Genomic DNA, 20,157 nt, shown 5'->3' with positions numbered 1-20,157 from the left:
GGTGATAGATATGGATCTATTTTCATTCTTCTACACGTTGACAACCAGTTCTGCCAGCACCATTTGTTGAAGATGCTCTCTTTTTTCCATTGAATACTTTTAGCTCCTTTATCAAAAATTAGGTGTTCATAAGTTTGTGGGTTAAGATCAGGGTCTTCTACTCAGTTCCATTGATCGACTTCTCTGTTTTTATGCCAATACCAAGCTGTTTTCAATACTGAGGCTCTGTAATAGAGTTTGAGGTCAGGGATGGTAATGCCTCCAGACGATCCTTTATTATATAAGATTGTTTTGGCTATCCTGGGTTTTTGAAAACAACAATTTTTATTATAAACTTTTGGTTGTATTGTTTTTACAAAGAAACTCAGTCTTTCTAGCTAATGCTTACAGCACATTAATGGCTTAGCTTTTCTGTCTTCATTTGTCAGTGAAATTCAATAAGCTCAAAGCCTTCACCTATGTACTAGCAGAGAATTTTAGACTACAAAGATATATTCCTAAGAGATGTATCATACAGTGTGTACCAAATGATTTAACAGGAGAGATATGAGTACCATGATTGATGTGCTGGGGACTATAGGTGCCAGTTCTAAAGCTACATCATAAGATTTTTGTAGTTTATTCTAGTTTAGGACAATCTATATTACTCAATTCAATTATCGCTGGAAGGATATGTTCAATAAAAGTACTTGCTAATGAATAAAAAATATTGAATTTGCTATGCCAGTTTTAAAACTCTTAACTATAGCACATCATGCCAATTGTTCAACCAACCATGAAACAACCTGGCCAACGGAGGAGAACACATGGCTTCTGGAGATCACAAGACTGCAATCTGGAGAAAGAAAAGGTATTCTCTACCTTCTACCCAGAAGGAAGAATAAAAGAAAAAAAAATGAATGAAATTTCTTGTCCTTGAACTTTGCCCTAGCTGTTATGCACACATAGGAAACAGTCAGTTCATATTCATTGCTTAATTTATTTTAAAAACAATGATATAAATAAGAATAATTGCTTAGGACTTAAATGGCCAAGATAGCAATGCTTTATGTTGAAAAATAAAAATGAGTATAGATGTCTGGGACAACCCAGGATATTTTAAATCAAATCCTGAATATGTATTTTAGTTCTTCTACAGTATAGTGTCTTATTCATTAATTTCTAGCCGGGTTTTTTTTTTGGGGGGGGGGAGGCACCAGCCAGATCCCAAATCATGATATGGAGACATATTATTAGTTATGGATGCTCAACCTTATCTTATGCTCATTTCTAGCTAGCTCTTATAACTTAATTTAACCAACTTCTCTTCATCTATGTTTTTTACTTGGTGTAAAAAAAAAACTTTCTCTCATTCTGTATGTCCTCCTACTTTGTGTTTGGGTGGCTGGCAGCTGCCTGACTGGCTGGCCCTAGACATCTCCCTGTCTTTCTACCTTATTCTCCCTTCTCTCTCTTTCTTCCTCCTTTTTATTCTCTCTGACCACCAGTCCCACCTATTACTCTACTCCCTAGGTATTAACCAGGCTGTTCAGCTTTTTATTAGATTAATCAAATGCCATAGGCAAGCCAACCATACATCTTTACATCATTAAACAAATGCATCATTAAAAAATGTAACATATCTATATTGTTAAACAAATATTCTACAATATTTCCTTTTTTGTCTAAATATAAAGAAATGTTTTAGATTTAACATAGTAAAACCACATATAATAAGAACAGTTATCAATTAAGAATTATATTTACAATATCTAATCCATTTATATTTGGTAAATTCAGAGAAAATATTCCATTATTTATCCAATCTTGTATCTAATTTACTTTCTATCATAACTAAGGAAAATTATGACCATAGCTATCTATTCTTCAACTCTATAAAAAATCCCCAAAGGATATATTTCCTTAATAAACACAGAGTGCAGTGTAAGCCACTTCCAAAAATATAGAAATGACAGACATCTGACTGCCTGAACAGTCACCCAAGGTTCCTCTGCAATGTTTGGGCATCCATCTTTGGCCAACAGGCCTAGAATGTCTGGCAGAGTTTTCTATGAAGCAGGAAGTTTGAAGGACTTACCACCTTGTCTTGGCAAAGCTCAGCAGACACTTTTCTTTGTGTCTTGCTTGCCCAGTTTGTACAGCACACTGTCAACAGTCAAAGCAAGGACAGGTTCTTGCCACAATGAAAGCAAACCCCATATGAAAGTTCTTTGATGCCCATTGTCCTTTCTGAAGTAAATTGATGCTGATATTGCTAGGAGCAGATGTGTCTCACTGTCACGAAAGTCTTAGGTTATTAAACATCTTAAATGCCATATTCTATAGGTCTCTAAAGCATTTCAAGAGCATCTATCTATCTAAAACACATCTGATCTGTTTAACCATAAAAATATGCCTAACATGACTATATGTTTGATTATCATAGATTACCAAATATCAACCTGCATTTCTTAATTATTCATTACATTTTTAAATGAGTTGCATAAGTACAATACCCCAAGCAAAAACAGAAACATATATACAGTATACAAAAATACCTTAAATGTGCATCAATACCAGTATAAAATATTTAAGGTTAATAGTAGTGTTTTATCCTATATCTTATATTCTTCCCTAGACAATGACAAACATTCATAATTCACGAAATGACCAAAAACCACACCCCCATCTATTGGGAATGTGGGTGTTATGTTCTCTAGACTGTTTCCTGTTATATGTGTGTGTGTGTGGGGGGGGGGTAATGGAATCCACAGAAGACCCTGAGAAAATTTAGATAATGGTTAATTCCTGGGAAAACTGGTTGTGACCTTAGTTGTCCAGTTTCATAATAGTTCCCATGCAAAAGAATCAGTATAGACATCACATATTTTGTAATTTTTTTCTGGTTTATTTATTTATTCATATAGCCAAGATTTTCAGGTCTCCCCTGGTCAAACATGATCTCTGCTAACTTTGAAAGACTCCATAGCCTTTTCTTTCCATTGGTAGTGGATAACCTTGCCCCAACACAATACATTTCCTGAATTCCATTTTAAAGTTAAGACATTCCTAAAGTATCTAGGCTGGTATAATTCAGCAGCCCCTTTTACAATCCCATGCCTCCCAGCAGCTGTCATATTCTCTCATCAGCATACAAAATATTCAAAGTCAGCACAGCACCATACAGGAACCAGACTCCCTACGTATTTTCCCATATTTACTTGACTTTTCCCTTTTATATTGGTTTGTTCTATCTTTAAGGACTAACTTCATTATTTTACACTATATTTTCTATGACTGTCTATGCCCATTTTCTTTTCTTTCTGAAATACACACACACTTTTAAATACACTGTAACCTGCTGCTTTTTCTAATTTGAACCTGTCTTTACTGTGTATTTGTAGTCTTTTCTGACTACATTAGTCAAACCTTAAACTATTAAGTAGCTTTGTTCCCTGCTCAGGTCAATGAAAGGCCAAGTTTAAGCCATGAGTTGTGTTGACTGGTAAATGCATCTAACTAAGAGCTGTATTTAACTGCCCTGCTCTAGAAAGCTAGTGCCCATACAGTGGCAGGCATTTTTACGTAGCTTGCTGTTTCTAAGTGTGCCAGCTACTTAAGTGCTTGATAAATGGTAGAGCCTCTTAAAGGAGTCATGTGCATTTTATTGGTTTATTCTCCTTTTCTTTCCTTTCTTTCTTCTTTTCTTTTTTTTTTTTTAGCTTTCTCATAGCCTATGAGGAAACTTGGGCCCTATATTGGAATGGTATTAATTATCTGTTCACCCTACTTGAAAATAACAATAGGAATCCCCTACTTAATAATCTTAGCTAGATTTCCCTAAACAGAAGTACATACTTTTATGTTTATAGAGGATTTTTAAATTTTATTGATTGATTGATCAATTGAATTTTATTGAGCTCTACATTATTCTCTGCTCCCCTCCCTGCCTCTTCCCTCCCCTTCAAACCTCTCCCAGATCCCCACACTCCCAATTTACTCAGGAGATCTTGTCTTTTTCTACTCCCCTTGTAGGTTAGATCTATGTATGTCTCTCTTAGGGTCTTCATTATTGTCTCGGTTCTCTGGGATTGTGATTTGTGGGCTGGTTTTCAATTTAAATTTAGTACTTAAATTTTTCTATGAATTTCCAATTTATTTCAGTTTTATTTGCCTTTAATTTATAAAATATATCAACATCAGTAACTATTAACATAGTATATATAATATGAAAACAATTATGTTTTTGTCTCTACAAATTTAAGTTTTGGATTGTGTACACATATTGTATTTTTCTTTAACTTTTTACATGCTATATCAGTTCCCCTTTGGTTTGCTGTTCAGAATATCCCTGAGACATATGTCTCACTACCTGATTAGTTTAGCTTTATAATCTGTTTTTGTTTCTGTATCATTCAATGTATCAGAGCAAAAGCAACAACAAAAATAAATCACCAACAAGTAATATGCTTTCTAAGACCAATAGAGAGGATTCTGGGATTACCCACCATTCAGAATAATCATCACTCTTGATTTCCTCTATTACTAGTGTGCATAATTGAAAATTCCCTGCCTATCACATGACTTTTTTTTTTTTTCAAAAGAGCCATAAAAACCTCCAGCCATTAGAGAAACTGAATGAGTGAAATCAAGAAAAAAGAATTTTGAACTGTTAGGGCAAGCATCATTGGGAACTGCTTTCAGACTCCAGAGTCATGGCTGGCTGTGGAGTAAGTTCTTTGATTTCCTTTGCCGTTAACACACGATACGATATTTTAAAAACAACAATTCCATTTGGAAGGTCTGCTGATATCATAAGCACTCAGAACACAGATTGGAAATAGGATACCCATGGCGCTCTGCTTCCTCTTACTGATTTCATGTAATGACCTTGCAGTTATTAAATATAGGCTAACTTGCACTCCCAGACCTCAAGCAACCCCTTTTAAAAGTGATCACTTACTCCCCAACATTTCTACTAAAATTTGATGCTTAAAGATCACTTAATGGAGGCAACCGATTTATCCCTGTCCCTTGGGTGGTCCCTAGGGGCAGGTCTTTTTTTTTTTTTTTTTCCTGTTTCAATACAACTACAAAATGTTTCCAGGCTTTGTGAACTTGGTTATACAAGAAGGTTATGGCAACAAAGACTGTTTTCTTTGGAAAATCGTAACAAAGTGCTGACCTTCCTTAAGCATACAGCGATCTGAAAAACCTAAGAGGCCAAGATGCTTAACGCAGTGAGAACCAGTGCCAAATTCTAGAACCAGAGGCATGAGTTAAAGCATAGCGTGCAACGGACCAAGCAAAAAGGGAACAGAACTTTACTCCACTTGTCTCATGTTCTGCAGTCTGGATTCAAAGCAAAATTCTTTTGTTAATTCTAAGGTATTTTCTGGAGACTATGACCTAGGGATGGCTTTTTTGCATAAGTAAAAAAAAAAATGGAGCCAAGCCAAGAGATTTGATGAGGAGCAAGAGCTCATTAGATCATTAGATGCCAGGATGATCCCAGAAGTCTCTGTGCTAAATATCAAGGTTCTGTGACAAATGACTAAGTATCTGATCCAAGTAAGACAAGAAATTCATGTGATAGGAAACAATGGTCGATCACTATTCACTTCAGGACATAAACATGAGATAACAATTATTTCTTGAAAAGGATGTGTTTTCTAAGCTTGCAGAATACTCAAGATGGGTGATGTTTCCTGAGAGTAGATAAAGAATAAAGAGGAGGCCCTCTGGGATAATCAGAACCCAGAGATGAATTACCAAAAGCAGCAGTCTCTACCCACAAGAATGCACTGGCAACTCCTCTCCAAACCTGCAGGCATATCCCATTTTTGTTCATTTCGTTTTTAAAGCTCTCTGCACGCACCTGTTCTGAAGATACATACAATACAAGTCTTCTGTCTGACTCCTGTAAGCATCAGTTACTTGAAGAAACTAGACACTGCAGGAAGAAGTAGCCTTTAGCTACAAGAATCAATGTTTGTGGTTACTGTTTTTGCTATACCCAGATTTTACTGAAATTTTGTACACATAAATATTGCATAGGAATCAGAGATAGAAGAAAGAATCTCAAATTCTGAAGACAACATACAAGAAGGTTCAGACTTGGAATACATCAAATAATGTTCAATAATTCCCAGAATGATTTTCTCATTACTGAGCATTTATTCAAATTTCTACTCTATATGTTCACTTTGTTACATTTTGATAGTAGAACATGAATTATGTCAGCTAGTGTACAGTATTTTTCACATGTGGAATGCTGTGGGGTCGTCTTCAAAAAGAAACTGTGGACACCAAGTCACCCATTAGCTTCAGGGCGCATTTACACCATGCAGTCATAAAAAATGGAAAGAAAAGTCAATTTTTTTCTATTCTTTCAGTTTCCTACTGAGTAAAGGTTTCTTCATGCTGAGAAAAAATGAAACAAACCGTGATAAGTAAGAGTTCGAGTGTTAGTGATTCTGGTGGTAATTATCTATCTACCCTTTAAGAGAGGTCAAGTTCTCAAGGAGCTTAGGGAATTGCAAAATAGATTGCTAAATGTCTTTTAGCCTAGAAAATCTTGTGGGGAGATAATAAAGGACTGGGAATAAATACCAGGTTTACTGACAAAAGTGAGAGTAGACGTTTATTTGTAACTTTTAAAAACTAGAAATCAAGTAACTTGGCATTGACACAAACTTTGGTGTTGGAAAGCTCATAACGAGGCTTTCTGCCTGATGCATGTGCGTATATGTACACAAATGCACACACACTTAAGCTCATATCTTTCCTAACAGTGACTTGGAATCTGCTGAAACTTTGCTTCAGTCTGGAGCGAGGGAGCAACTCTCATGGAACTTGTCAGTCCCGTGGCTCAGGGAGAGAGCTCTGTGGGACATTAGGTACAAGGATAAGGTCTATCAAGAATACATTGCAGACAAGTGGATTGGGGCACATGACCTCCCTCTAGCAATGAAAAGTATCTGGCAACAAAAAAATATACTTAGAACATTTCAATTCTATCATTAAAATAAAATCTATTTTGAGTACTTTCTCTCTGTTAGGCATTCCAGTATGACTTGGAGATTTAACTGGGATCTAAGGAGGCCCAGTTTGTACCTCAGAAGGTACATTCTAGAATGGAATGTATTTGATAAGCCAATAATAATAATATTCACCATTCATCCATGTTAAAAGGTAGTAAAGATAATTGTAAAAGATACCAGTTTTGCCTTTGTAAAATAACTGAAGACAGGAGTGACAGTCTCGTGAAGACAAACAGCTACAGATATCAACAACAAAGCCTTAGAAATAGGTGTAATCTGCTTAAGAAGGAATTCTCAAACAATCTAATTGTTGGCCAGAGAGTTCATGGTAAGTTTCCTATCTCTTTAAATTACCTACCTCTTTTCAGTGACATATTCATGATATATGCAAGCGGTGCAAGCGGTAGGTCCAACAAGTGAAGGCAGTATCTTAGAAATGCCTTTGGATGTGCACCACCTTTAAGTTTGTGCCTGACTTCTCCATTAGAAAGGAAATAGAGCCATGCAGATATCCTAGCTCTTAGATCGAAATCAACTGATCATATTTTTGTATATTAAGAAATAGTTTGTTTTCTGTATTGATAGCACTTTCACAAACATGGTGATGGTTCTTAAGATTTAACGGACTTTCAGGGGGGAAAAAGTGGTGAGCGCCAGGTCCACACAATGACACAGTACAAGAAGGAAAATATTTTGTTTTCCCAGAAAAATAAAAAAAAAAAGAATTATGGCAGGAACCCGAGTGGCTACGGTGGGCAGATGAGCCTGTTTTTAGCAAAAAGGCGAAAACTACTAAGATGATTGTGCCGAGGCTTGAGTGTTGAGCCCAACCAGATGTGAGCGAGTGTTTGGAACTGAAAGACAATAAGGAGAGAAGACAAGGGATCCAGCTGTAACCTGATTTTGTTATTAAAGACAATATGATCAGGAAATTTTATTTTAGAAAAGACAAGCAAGCAAGCAACAACAGTAAAAGAAATATTTGCTTCTGGAAGCTTCTACAGTATCTTTCAGCACTGTGAAAGCTAAATAGCAGAGAATGAAACTTCAGTATGAGTATGGGAGTGGCTTCTTCATGTTCTGTGACTCAGAACATGGTGTCTACAGAGCAGGGATTCACCCCCAAGTTCTGAAGGGAAACCAAGAACAATGGCAGTAGCCTGGAATGTAGGTGGTTATTGGGGAATTAAGTGGCCAACATCGCCAAAGTAGCCCATTCTTGGCACAAGCTTATTATTATCATTATTATTATTATTATTATTATTATTATTATCATTATTATTATTATTATCATTATTATTATTATTATTATCATTATCATTATTATTATTATTATTATCATCATCATCATTATTATTATTATTATCATTATTATTATTATTATCATCATTATTATTATTATTATTATCATTATTATTATTATCATTATTATTATCATTATTGTTATTATTATTATTATCATTATTATTATTATTATTATCATTATTATTATTATTATTTGCTAGTTTTTGGTGTCTAGTAAGTACAGAGTTGCCCCACAATAGAGTAATTTTATTTTAGTAACTCCTCTCTCTCTCTTTTTATCTCTCTCTCTCTGTCTCTGTCTCTCTCTGTATGTGTGTGTGTGTGTGTTTAGGAATCTTCTACTGTGGTAAGTTTTCATATGACTCTTTCAAAGAAATCTGTAGTGGTATTTAAACCTCCCTGTATTCTCCCCTTGACATGCCCCCCCCCCATTTTGTACCAGTCTGTATTTGCACAACCGGTAAGTAAATTTTCCCCTATCTCAATTTGTCTTCACTTGGTTTTATTGATATTGATATTAGCCATTCTGATTGGGGTTAGATGAAGGCCCTCACTTGGTTTTATTGATACTCCCCATTCTGATTGGGATAAGATGAAATCTTAAATTTGCATTTCTCTGATGGCTAAAGAGGTTAGATACTTTTAAAAAATTTCTCAGCTGTTTGTATTTCATTGTTTTTCTTTCATAAGAAGTATATTTTTCTTTTTTAAACTTTGATTTAATCATACATGAAAATTTAATCATACACGAAAGCTTCATGTATGATTACTACACAGCTCTGTTATATAATTTGAGAACTCTTGGTTTAATTCCATGATTCCTTTTTTAAATTAGGTTGTTTGTTTTCTTTGTGTTTAATTTTTTGAGTTTCTTGCATATATTCTACTTGCTAACTCACTGTTGGTGTATAGCTAATAACGAGTTTGTCCTATTTTATGTACTACCTCTTTAATGGAGTGATGGTGGTTTTTGTTTAGTTTCCTGAGGCCTTATTAATTATTCCTTGTAAAGGCTGGACTCTGGGGGTTCTGTTCAGAAAGTCCATTCTTGTGACAATGAGTTTGAGTGCCTTGCCTAGTTTTTCTCATCCATCAAAATGAAGGTATCATGTCTTATCTCGAAGTCCTTAATATATTTGGAGTTGAGTTTATGCAAGGTAAGGGAAAAGGAGATATATTTTGCCGTGCACCTCCGTGTCTGCATTCGGTGCGCTATTACCTTGTTCGTAAGCTTCGGGCAAGAGGGCTGGAGGTTAAAATACACAGACACACACAGACAGGGAGACAGCGACACGGGTCATCCTTGAATTCCCCAAGAATGCCCCCTTTATTGTGTTCAGGGGCAGATGATATAGAGATAGCCACGCCGCAGCCAAACCCACCAGAAACCACTCTCCTGCCATCAGGAACTCCTGAAGGTCTCGTGCTCAGAGCAGCTGTAGGCACTCAGATCAGGGCAAAACAAGTTATTTACAAGAAATTCAGGATCTGGGGTCTCACTGCTCCCAACAATATTTTTCTACATGTAGCTCTCCAGTCTTTCCAGCACCATTTGTTGGTGATACTGTCATTTCTTGACTGGATATTGTTGGTTTCTTTGCCAAAAATCAGGTGACTTTTCTCACAGAAGACCAGTTTTCCATAGTAACAGAAAGTAATACTAGGACTGACAAAGGAGAAAGCAACCAGTAATTCTGGCAAACTGTAATGCCTATAAATCACGATTATGACCAGCACGACAAGACATGCCTGGGCGTGCAATTGGGGTCCTCTACGATTTGCATAGGGGTGCAAGAATGGTTTTCTATCTTGACAGTAACCAACAGTGATGTGATTGGACTTCGGGACAACTCAAAGTGAGGGAACTCATGTCTGAGACTGGCAATCCAATCCCAAACCAGGGTGTAGTGAGGGCATATACCTTAGAGGAGAAGCCACTAACACTAATTTAACAGACAAACATAATAATATATGTTAGACAATTAGTAAATAATTTTAAAACTAATATCCAAATATTTTTCCCAGATGATTTTATTGCTTTTCATATCTTTCTACCAAACGGGGGAAAATGTGTGCTTTAGAAAGAAAAATTTTATTTTAATATTTTCAATGTTTTTATAAAACTTGCTAGGTAAAACCATACAGAATTATGTATCTCTTTTTATGATAACTCTGGGATCAAGCAAATGATAGCACCTAATTGCCAGTGCTATTTCACAGCACTGTGAAATAAAATATCTGTGAAATAAAATATCTTCTGCCATACTGACTGTGAGGCCAATAATGTTTATTTAATTTATAATCTGCTCATTTGTACTCGTTTCATTGTTACTCAACAAATAACAATCCTGTATTGAGATTTGGATCTGTTGGTTTTATTTAAACAAGATTACTCAATATGGAGACGTTATCAGTAAGTATGTTGCCCACATCAGATTCTTGCCATGTTATTTTGGACTGATTTGCTGATGGAATGCTATTACACTCTGTACCATATCCTGCCGGAGACATGTTCATAATCTAAAGGGATGAACAGTCCAGAAACTCTACTGGACCCAGTATCATGCATATATGATTGTGATAAAGATTGAGTGGCATAATATTTGAAGATATTAGGTAAGTTCATGGCATACATAACTCTAAGGCTTCAGCTGCCACTAATCACAATGTCTCTATTCTGTGCAATGCTGGGACTATTTAATGTACTGTACCAAAATGAGAGCAAACATTTCCTGCAATTTCACTTACTGACTGGCCAGACATTGGCATGTTTTAATCCAACTTATTGTAATGAAAGTACTATTTTGAAGGGACTGTTAAACCCCCTATTTATATGGGTTTTAGTGATAAGCATACACAGTTCAAATAGAAAGTTGTAAGTTACATTATAAATGGAGGAGCCTGGTTATAAAGAAGAAAAACATATATATGTTTATATATGTGCATATACATATACAAAACCACAATTATTTTCCACACATGCATGTACTTATGTGTATATAAATAAAGTTCCAGTTAAGAAAGTCATGTTTCAGTTCTTTTTTTCCTTTCTGCTGCTTTTGTGACCCACAAGTAAATCTTTGAGACTTTCTTACTTGGAAGTTGAGTTAGAAGGTACTATTTAGTTACTTGGTCATTTACAAAATTTTAAAATATTTTACCTTTTGAAAACTTGATACATAAGTACTTCATCGACATCAGCCCTGCCCCTTCTTTCCCCTTCCTTTCCTTCCATGTTTTCAAAATATCCATCTTTTCTTTTATTATCATCATATGTGTGCATATATATGCACATATGTGTATATATGACCTACTGAGTCCGATTAGGATTGCTCATATGTACATGCATCCAGGGATGACCACTTGGAACCGGACAAAATATACAGGAGCTTGTTCCAGGTATAAAGATTTTCTCCTGCTCTCAGCAGACATTGGCCACCTGTGACTCTTCATCTAAAGAAAGGCCATGACAACTTTGCCACCTCCAGGCAGGCACATCACCTGGTGCTGTCATTATGTCGGTCCTCTTCAGACAAGCATATGGTTGAGATTTCATGGCTGTAGCTTCACTATCATCTAGATGACAATATGGAGCATCCGGCAGTCTGGTCCCCCATATCTTGTAACCTCCACCACTTCCCCGTTTAGACAGTTTTCTCTGAAATTAGCAGATAGGAATTTTGCTCCAGGCGCATTAGTTGAGGCCAGGCCCATCACTCTCACTTATTCTCTGCGTTTTGAGAAGTTGGGGATCTCTGTGATAATTTCCATCTATTGCCAATGAAATATTCTTTGATCAGCGAGGAGAGCTACATGTTTCTGTGGGTAGAAGGGTAAGTACTTAGGACATAATTAGAAATTACACTGGAATTGTAGAGGAAAATGGCAGTAGTGGTTTCAACTGCCAGACCAATAAAACCTACAGCGTTAGATAGTTGGTTAGGTTTAGAGACCAGGCATGAATTCCCACCCTTTGAGCGGGCCTTAGTTTACTTAGATAGTTATTGGTGAGTTCCGTGATAAAGGTGCCACTATTGCATCTTTGTGGATATTTTGCTGGTGGTCATTCTGGTTTGTTAATTCTATTCTTGGGCAGGACTACTGATTGCTCCTCTTCCATGGAAGCTTACATGTCACCTTCTGATACTATGAGAGGCACCCTTCAAGCAGGAGATTTTCAGATTAGTTTTTCAAAGTCTTATGTCCAAAGTGTTTAGTTTCTCAAGCATTGTGTTCTTACTTTCAAGTTCTGGTAGGCAACTGAGGGCAATTGTAATAGCCCCTACTATTTGGGGAGATACTTGTGTTCCTCTGACCAACAATGAAATAGGGGTTTACCATGCCTGGCACTGGGATTTTGACTACAAATTACTCTTGGGAAGAACACTATCACCCCATGAGGCATGATTCTATCACATACACACACACACATGCATGTATTTGTGTGTATACACATATTAGTACATATATCAGTCAATAAGTAGCTGTTCAAAAGAATATACTGACAATAGGATTACATGAAATACAGCAATTTTCAGGTACCTTTACTTCCATGTTTTTCTTTAAAAGTACACAGTGAATTTAAAAAGTTTCCTGAGAGGGAAAAAAAATCAATGTAAACTGAAACTCACTTTTAATAATTTGATGCTATTTTAAAATAATTTAGTAAAGTTTAATTAATTTTTTTACACATCATATATTATGGTCATATTATTTTTCTCCTCCAACTCCTCCCAAGTGTTTACCACCTTTCTATTCACCCAATTTCATGATTTTTTTCTCTCTTTTTCAAGGAAAGCAAAACCAAAAATGAAGAAGAAAAAAATAAATTTAAAAGTACACACACAAAAACAAACAAACAAAAACCTCCACCATAATAACATAAACCATGGAGTCTGTTTTGTGTTGGCTAGCTACACCAAGGCATGGAGCCTGCTCTTGAGTGTGGTTGGATATTCCACCAAAAAAAACCTCATTTTTCTTTTTCCAGTATGTATCATTTGTAAATAGCTTCTTGGCTGGGGATGGGACTTCTTTTTCTCAGTGCTAAGACTTTATCTAATTTGAACCTGTGTAGGTTTTGTGTGTGTTGTTATAGTCTCTGTGAGTTCATGTATGTGCTGGTCCTGTTGGGGCTGGAAGGTGCTGTTTCCTTGGAGCTACCACGACCTCTGCCTCTAAGAATTTCTTTGCCCACTCTTCTACTGAGATCCTTGAACCTTGAACAGAGGGTGTTCTGGAGAATATCCTATTTCAAGTTGAATACTCTAAACTCCTCACTCTTTGCACATTGTCCATTTGTGGGTCTCTGTGTAAATTATCATCCACTGTGAGAAGAAATTCCCTGTTGAGCATTAGAGATGCTTTGTTCTGTGAGCACGGCAATATGTTATTAGAAGCCAGTTTTTGGTATCTTCCTGTCTTAGTTACTTTTCTATTGCTAAAAAGAGACACCATAACCATGGTAACTTGTAGAACAAAGAGTTTATTTAATTTCAGGTAGTGAGTCTATAATAATCATGGCAGGGAACTTGTTACCAGGCAAGCTTTGCACTGGAGCAGTAGGTGAGAGTCTACATCCTTATCCACAAACAGTACACGCAGAGGACTAACTCAGAAATATGTTGACTTTGAAATCTTTAAGCCTGTTCCCAGTGGCACACATCCTCCAACAAAGCCATACCTCTTAATCCTTCCCAAACAGTTCCACCAATGGGGAGCTCATCATTCAAACATACGAGCCTAGGGAGGGTTATTCTCATTCTAACCACCATAGTTTCTTTAGCAGAATAAAAGTAGTAAATTTCCCCCTCATTAGTGGCTATTGCCACCACTGTTGTCTTGGTGGTTTCCTGTGTTACTGAGCTCATATTCAAATATTTTGTTCCCTTTCTGTTTAAGTAAATACTTATAGGTATAGTCTCATGTTATTTTTAATAACTGGTAATGTGTATGAACTAAAATTAAAGGAAGCATTAACAATTGCTTTTTTATCAACTTATAATGTATTCCCTTTTCTATCACTCAACTAAATTCATCTGTCCTGTTAATTATAAAACTAGAAAATCGTACCACAGCCTCCTCAGATATGGTACTCAAAACCTCACCTCCTTGGCCACTAGAATACAACTCATAACTGTATACTAATATTCTTGTACTCATTTTTAAAAATTGGTATCTATTCATTATGCATACTTTGTGCTGTGTTCAATATAGACTATTTCTTTCATTTAAGTCAATTCACTTTTACTATATTCATCCTATTTTCTCCATGCTATCCCTCTGATTACTATTTGATTTCATATCTTAATAGATTTAGATTAATCAGGAAGCATGAATTTGTAGATATCTTCACTTGTTATTACCTCTGTGATATACACTAGTGACTTATTCTTTATGACTCTAACATATAAATCTCCAAAAACCTTGAATTTTCATGGATAATTAGGATGATTAAAAAATAGAATTGAAACATTTTGCATATGATGGTTGATATGGTTATGTCTCAATAACTTCTTTCCTAAATTATCAGCATGATATTTGGTTATTCTTTTTGTGGGAAAAAATGGGAAGATCTTTTAATAATGATGTAGTAAACAATTCTGCCTCAAAAAAAAATAATACCAGCAAAAACCACATTCATCATGTGTGCTGGTTACATTCTGTCAACTTGTAGGAGGTAGGTTCTTCTCAGAAGAGGAAACCTCAACTGAGAAAATACCTCCCTTTGGTTGGTCTGAAGACAAGCATATAGGGCATTTTAAGTTAATTTTTGATGCAGACAGGACCAGCCCATTGTGGGCAAAGCCAGGGTAGGTGGTCCTTGGTTATATAAGAAAGCAGGCTGAGCTAGCCATGGAGAGCAAGCCAGTAAGCAGCATTCATCCATGTCTTCTGCTTCCGTTCCTGCTTCCAAGTTCCTGCCTTGAGTTCCCGCCTTGGTTTCCCTTTATGACAGACTACAAAGTTATAAGGCAAAATAAACCATCTTCTACCAGTTTGCTTTTGGTTGTTGTGTTCATCACAGCAAAAGAAAACAAATGATGAAACCAAGTTGCCTGGTGGATAATGATGGTGATACATTATTATATTTTTAAGTGGGAAACCCAAGTCACTGACTTGATATGCACAATCTAGAAATAAGATGGCAGGGAGCCATTAACAATATATTATCCTAAATATAATATTTAAGAGTCATGCTTATACTATTTGGTTCTCATTTGAATTATAGGTCTGGCATCTAGTCTAAAAAATTTCACAGAAGTTTGCCTTTATTCAGTGAACACTGGTCTTTTTCTCTAAGGAGAAAAGCAAATGTTTAGAGAAACCCAACTTAAGTTCTCCCACTGATATAATTTCATATGGAATGTGTGTATGGAAATAGTGCTAACTAGTTAAATTCACAGGAATTCAGAATGCTCCCTGCCAAATACAGAATACTGAGTAATACTGCGGCTTAATATACTCTCCCCTAAATTTCAAAATGAGACTATATTATACCTGAACATTAGAATTAGCCCCAGAACTTCTTATAACCCCATGCAGGGTCAGACCACACCCGAGGCCACTTGTATAAGCAACAGTGATATAAAGTGTTCCTCTAATGATCCCAATGTGTATCCAAGGCAGAAAATCTAAGATAGCATAGACCTAGCTATCTCAAACCTATTTTACAAGTATTAAGAATAAACCTTGGGACAAAACAAAGGAAAGAATGTTCCAGAAAGTCCCCAGGGGAGGATTTCAGAACCAACCCTTTCATAAATGCTTCTGTAAAATCTAAAGGCATTAATTTTTTTCAAGAAGTAATTGGTGGGTAGCAAGGTGATTTTAATACAGGTTTCACATGATGTCAGCCTCACCCTGTGCCACTACTTTCAAAGATGACAGAATCATCTGCTTCCATTTTTCCACTGATAGAAACCTTATGTCAGAAATGACTCTTGAGAACTTGAGCTTCATTTAACAATAAACATAGGAAATGACAAGCAATTCTGATGGATGTCTAAGAAAAGCCGAACCGCTAGGTGCTGCTTTCATTGGCCTCGGTGCAAGTATCTAAGGATTTGCTTGCGCCTCTTGGTATCTGATGGGCCACTGTCAAAGACTCTGAAGATGTGTGCAAGCGCTGTGGACGCCATCTGCTGCTAGTTAACTTGGCTGGTTTTAGGAAAGTGCTAATGAGGCCAAGGTTGTGGGTTTGGCCAGTTAAATTCCTCTGTTCCAGAGCCACAGACTTTACCGCTAGTTTTGGCCATCTGTCCCCAAATCTGTGCCCCCTTAGTCACAAAGACTGGGTGAGAAAGTACAGATGAACCAGTTAAAAAGTGTCACTACAGTTGCAAAACACAACTCAAAACACATCTGAGTATGAACACCCTGCACCATGTGCATCTGCGAAGCCTAGCATGCTACTTCATCCAAGTTTGCTCTGACGGGAGGCCATTTCAGTACACGGAGAGAAGGTGACACCACATTCTGCCCTGTAGCCTAGAGGGACTTCATGTTCTTCATGTATTGGAGAGATGACCATGCAACCCATTAAGAATGGTAATGACAATTGCTTAGCACAGAGTTTTATTACACAGAGAGATCATTTGCCATAGGTCACTTGCCTCCTTCTCTCTTCAGCTCAGATTTAGAAATTATATGACTTCAAGGATAGCTTCAGCAAATGAATTTTGATCCACCTTTTATGGATAAACTCCAGAATTCCATCTCTTTAAATCAGGGCTTGGTTCAGTGTCTTCTTCTATCCCATCCCCCATGTTTTTGCAGGACTCTCTTCACTTTGACTCTCTAGTAGTGTGCTAAATTTAATCACCATCTTCTAAAACAAACAAACTCTTCCAAAGTGCGTAGTTGTTCCACACAGCCAACTGTGTTTTAGTGAGTTGCTAATGTTCCAGATACTTATTTATGTTACTTAACTAACAATCTCAAATCCTATGATTCATATAAGACAGGGGAACATAGTGAGATTTATGCTACACAAATACTTAAATTTGTTTATGTGTATGTGTGTGTGTGTGTGTGTGTGTGTGAAATTTAAAAAAAAAATCAAGATAGTGACTGACTTTGGAAATTCTCCTGAAATAAATTTGTACTATGGTCTTAAAAGGTTGAACATACTGATACATCTTTGCAAATTTCCCTACTAAAATATACAGCAACATCAAATGACAACAAAATATTATTATGTTTATCCATAATTCTAAAGTAAGAAGTAATGAAGCTGCCATTAAGCGTTAATTTCCAAAGGCCTTACTTCTTTGCCATCTTCTAGAGTTTCATTTGTAAAAAAAAGGAAATCCAGCTAAATTGACTGTTTATTATTATGTATGCCCAATTCACAAAGCTATTTCTCAACTGAATCTTGTTTAGTTTTGATGGATAATGTGCTCACAATGTTAACTGAGAAGTGAAAACTGAGAGTATGCAGTGAAAAATAAGTTTGCAACTTGATACACAATCCTACTTTAAAATAAACATAAAACTAGCACATTATACGATTAATAGATTTTTAAGTTACGAACAAAACACATGAGCTCATTAAAGTATACCGGATACTTCAACTAATTTCTTGGGTGATCCACTCTCATCATTCACATTTATTATAGCAAATCTTAATGAAGATTACACTGTATTTGGTTGTTCTGGTGATGAGAAGTTTATTTCCTTCTATGAGTGATGCAACATGACACATGACCTGAGTTCTACAGTAAAGATATATACAAGGAAAATGATGGCCTAACCATGCCATGGAATATGATAAGGAGACCTTGAAAATGATGAAGCTTGGGCTGTACAATTTTTTTTTTATGTTCAGATGCAAATTCAGGTTCATATGCTTGAGGCTTCCACTGAACCCTTAAAATAGGCCACTCATCTTCCCTATGATGCCGGATCAGCTCCTGACTCGCAGAGAGTACAGATGGACTGTGCTTTGTCGATGTGACGATTACCAAGCCATTTTAGAGAAGGTTCAAGTGGGCATGCACATCTAATCAACTAATTACTTCCTGGTTAATAAAAAAAAAAACTACAATTTACACCAAATACTTTATCAGCAACTGTTTTCAGATGAGTTGACTGTAGATCTAATCAGCATCTAAACAGTGCAGTTGTTTAGAGTCCATAGTCATAATTTCTGACTTCACTTTCAGCTCTGTTCGGCTTCCTTACTTAGGTGCTGTCTCTCCATCTTTTTTTTCTTATTGCACATACCTTCAAAAATAAACTTGTCTACAGCCCTGGCTTCAGTTATCACATTAACAAACAGTGCATAGATCTCATATCTAAGTAAGATCTTGCTTTGAACCTTACAGTAAAATATGGGACCCTGAGCTTTTCACATCCTCTTGCACAACCATAAGCGATTTTAATTTAAGGCGTCCAGAAAGGGATTTTTCACTATGCTCCATAAGCATGGTTATGTGGTGGGGTGTGTGTGTGTGCGTGTGTGTGTGTGTGCGTGTGTGTGTGCATGTGTGCGTGTGTGCTACCAAATAAAGAAAGCTTGCCTGAAGATCAGAGTGCAGAATAAGCCACTATTTAACCATAGAGACCAGGCAATGGCTGCACATGCAAATCCCAACATTTGGGAGGCCGAGGCAGATGGATCTCTGTGTGCTCAAGGCAACCCTGGACTATCCTAGATCTATCCACTCTCAAGTGAAAGAGTCAGACCCCCTGTGGTGGCTCACACCTCTAATCCCTGTACTTGCCAGGTGGAGACAGGAAGGGATGTGCTGTGTGGAGAGAGGAATATAAGGTGGGAGGGGACAGGAGCTGAAGGTATTCAATCTGAGGACTTTTAGAGACAGGATACCCCATTCATTCTGAGAATTCATGGAGACAAGACCTTTCCACTTTGGTCTGAGGATTCGGTAGAGGTAAAAGGTCTCTCTCCTTTACTTCTCCGGTCTCCAGGCAAACTTTATTGGTTAAAACACAAACAAAATATGACCACACATTTGTCTGTTCTCTCCCCTCTTCTAGTCCACACTTCTTCAGTGAGTCTCCACCATAACTGGCACCACTTAGTCAGTATGCCTAGTGTCAATTAATTTGTTCCTTCTTTATTTATTACCACATATTTTCTCTCTAAATTCTATCTTTATTTATTGTAGGATTTATATCCCCACCTCTTCATCTTTAGCATCTATTATTAAGGATCTTTCTTTTAGGAGAGAAGGGTAAATTAGATTGCTAGAGTTATTCCTGCTATCCTGCTTCTCAGTTTTTAATTTTTTATTGATTTTATTGAGCTATATATTTTTCTCTGCCTCAGTTTTTTGTTTAGAGATGTTTTTATATTTTATTTAGTTAAAAATATAAACCATGAATGGATGCCTGCTATATCCTCCAATAATTTTACTAGTATTGCTTAGCTTACCATCACACTTATGTTCTTGTAGTGAAAAGTAAATTATTCCCCAAAAGCTTTATGCAGCATTTTCTCTGACCTATTGCCCAGCTCCATCTCTTTATGCTTCCTTCCATTAAATGTCTTCCCTCCAGCAAGGTTAAAGTCATCGTCTATGGCTCGCACTCTCACTGATACTCTCTTTCTCACTCTAACTTCCTGTTTCGCACAGAGAGAAATATAAAATCTTTCCTACACCCTCCTTAATGTGATTCAGCAAGTTTGACCTTTAGATTCTTGGGGAAACCTTTCTAGCTACTTATGACCCTTTACTGTAGAAGGTTAATGTCCACTTCTGTAGTTTAAACATGATTGCACCGTGTTCCCTTTATTTCTAATTCCTCTACTAGAATGCAGCAAAACTAAATGGGTCGCTGGTCTTTATGTTGGTAGTAATAAACA

The sequence above is a fragment of the Chionomys nivalis genome, chromosome 15 (genome assembly GCF_950005125.1).
Source record: "Chionomys nivalis chromosome 15, mChiNiv1.1, whole genome shotgun sequence".
In the NCBI taxonomy this organism is placed as follows: Eukaryota; Metazoa; Chordata; class Mammalia; order Rodentia; family Cricetidae; genus Chionomys; species Chionomys nivalis.
The sequence above is the reverse complement of the archived record's forward strand: the minus strand, read 5'-3'. Positions refer to the sequence as shown.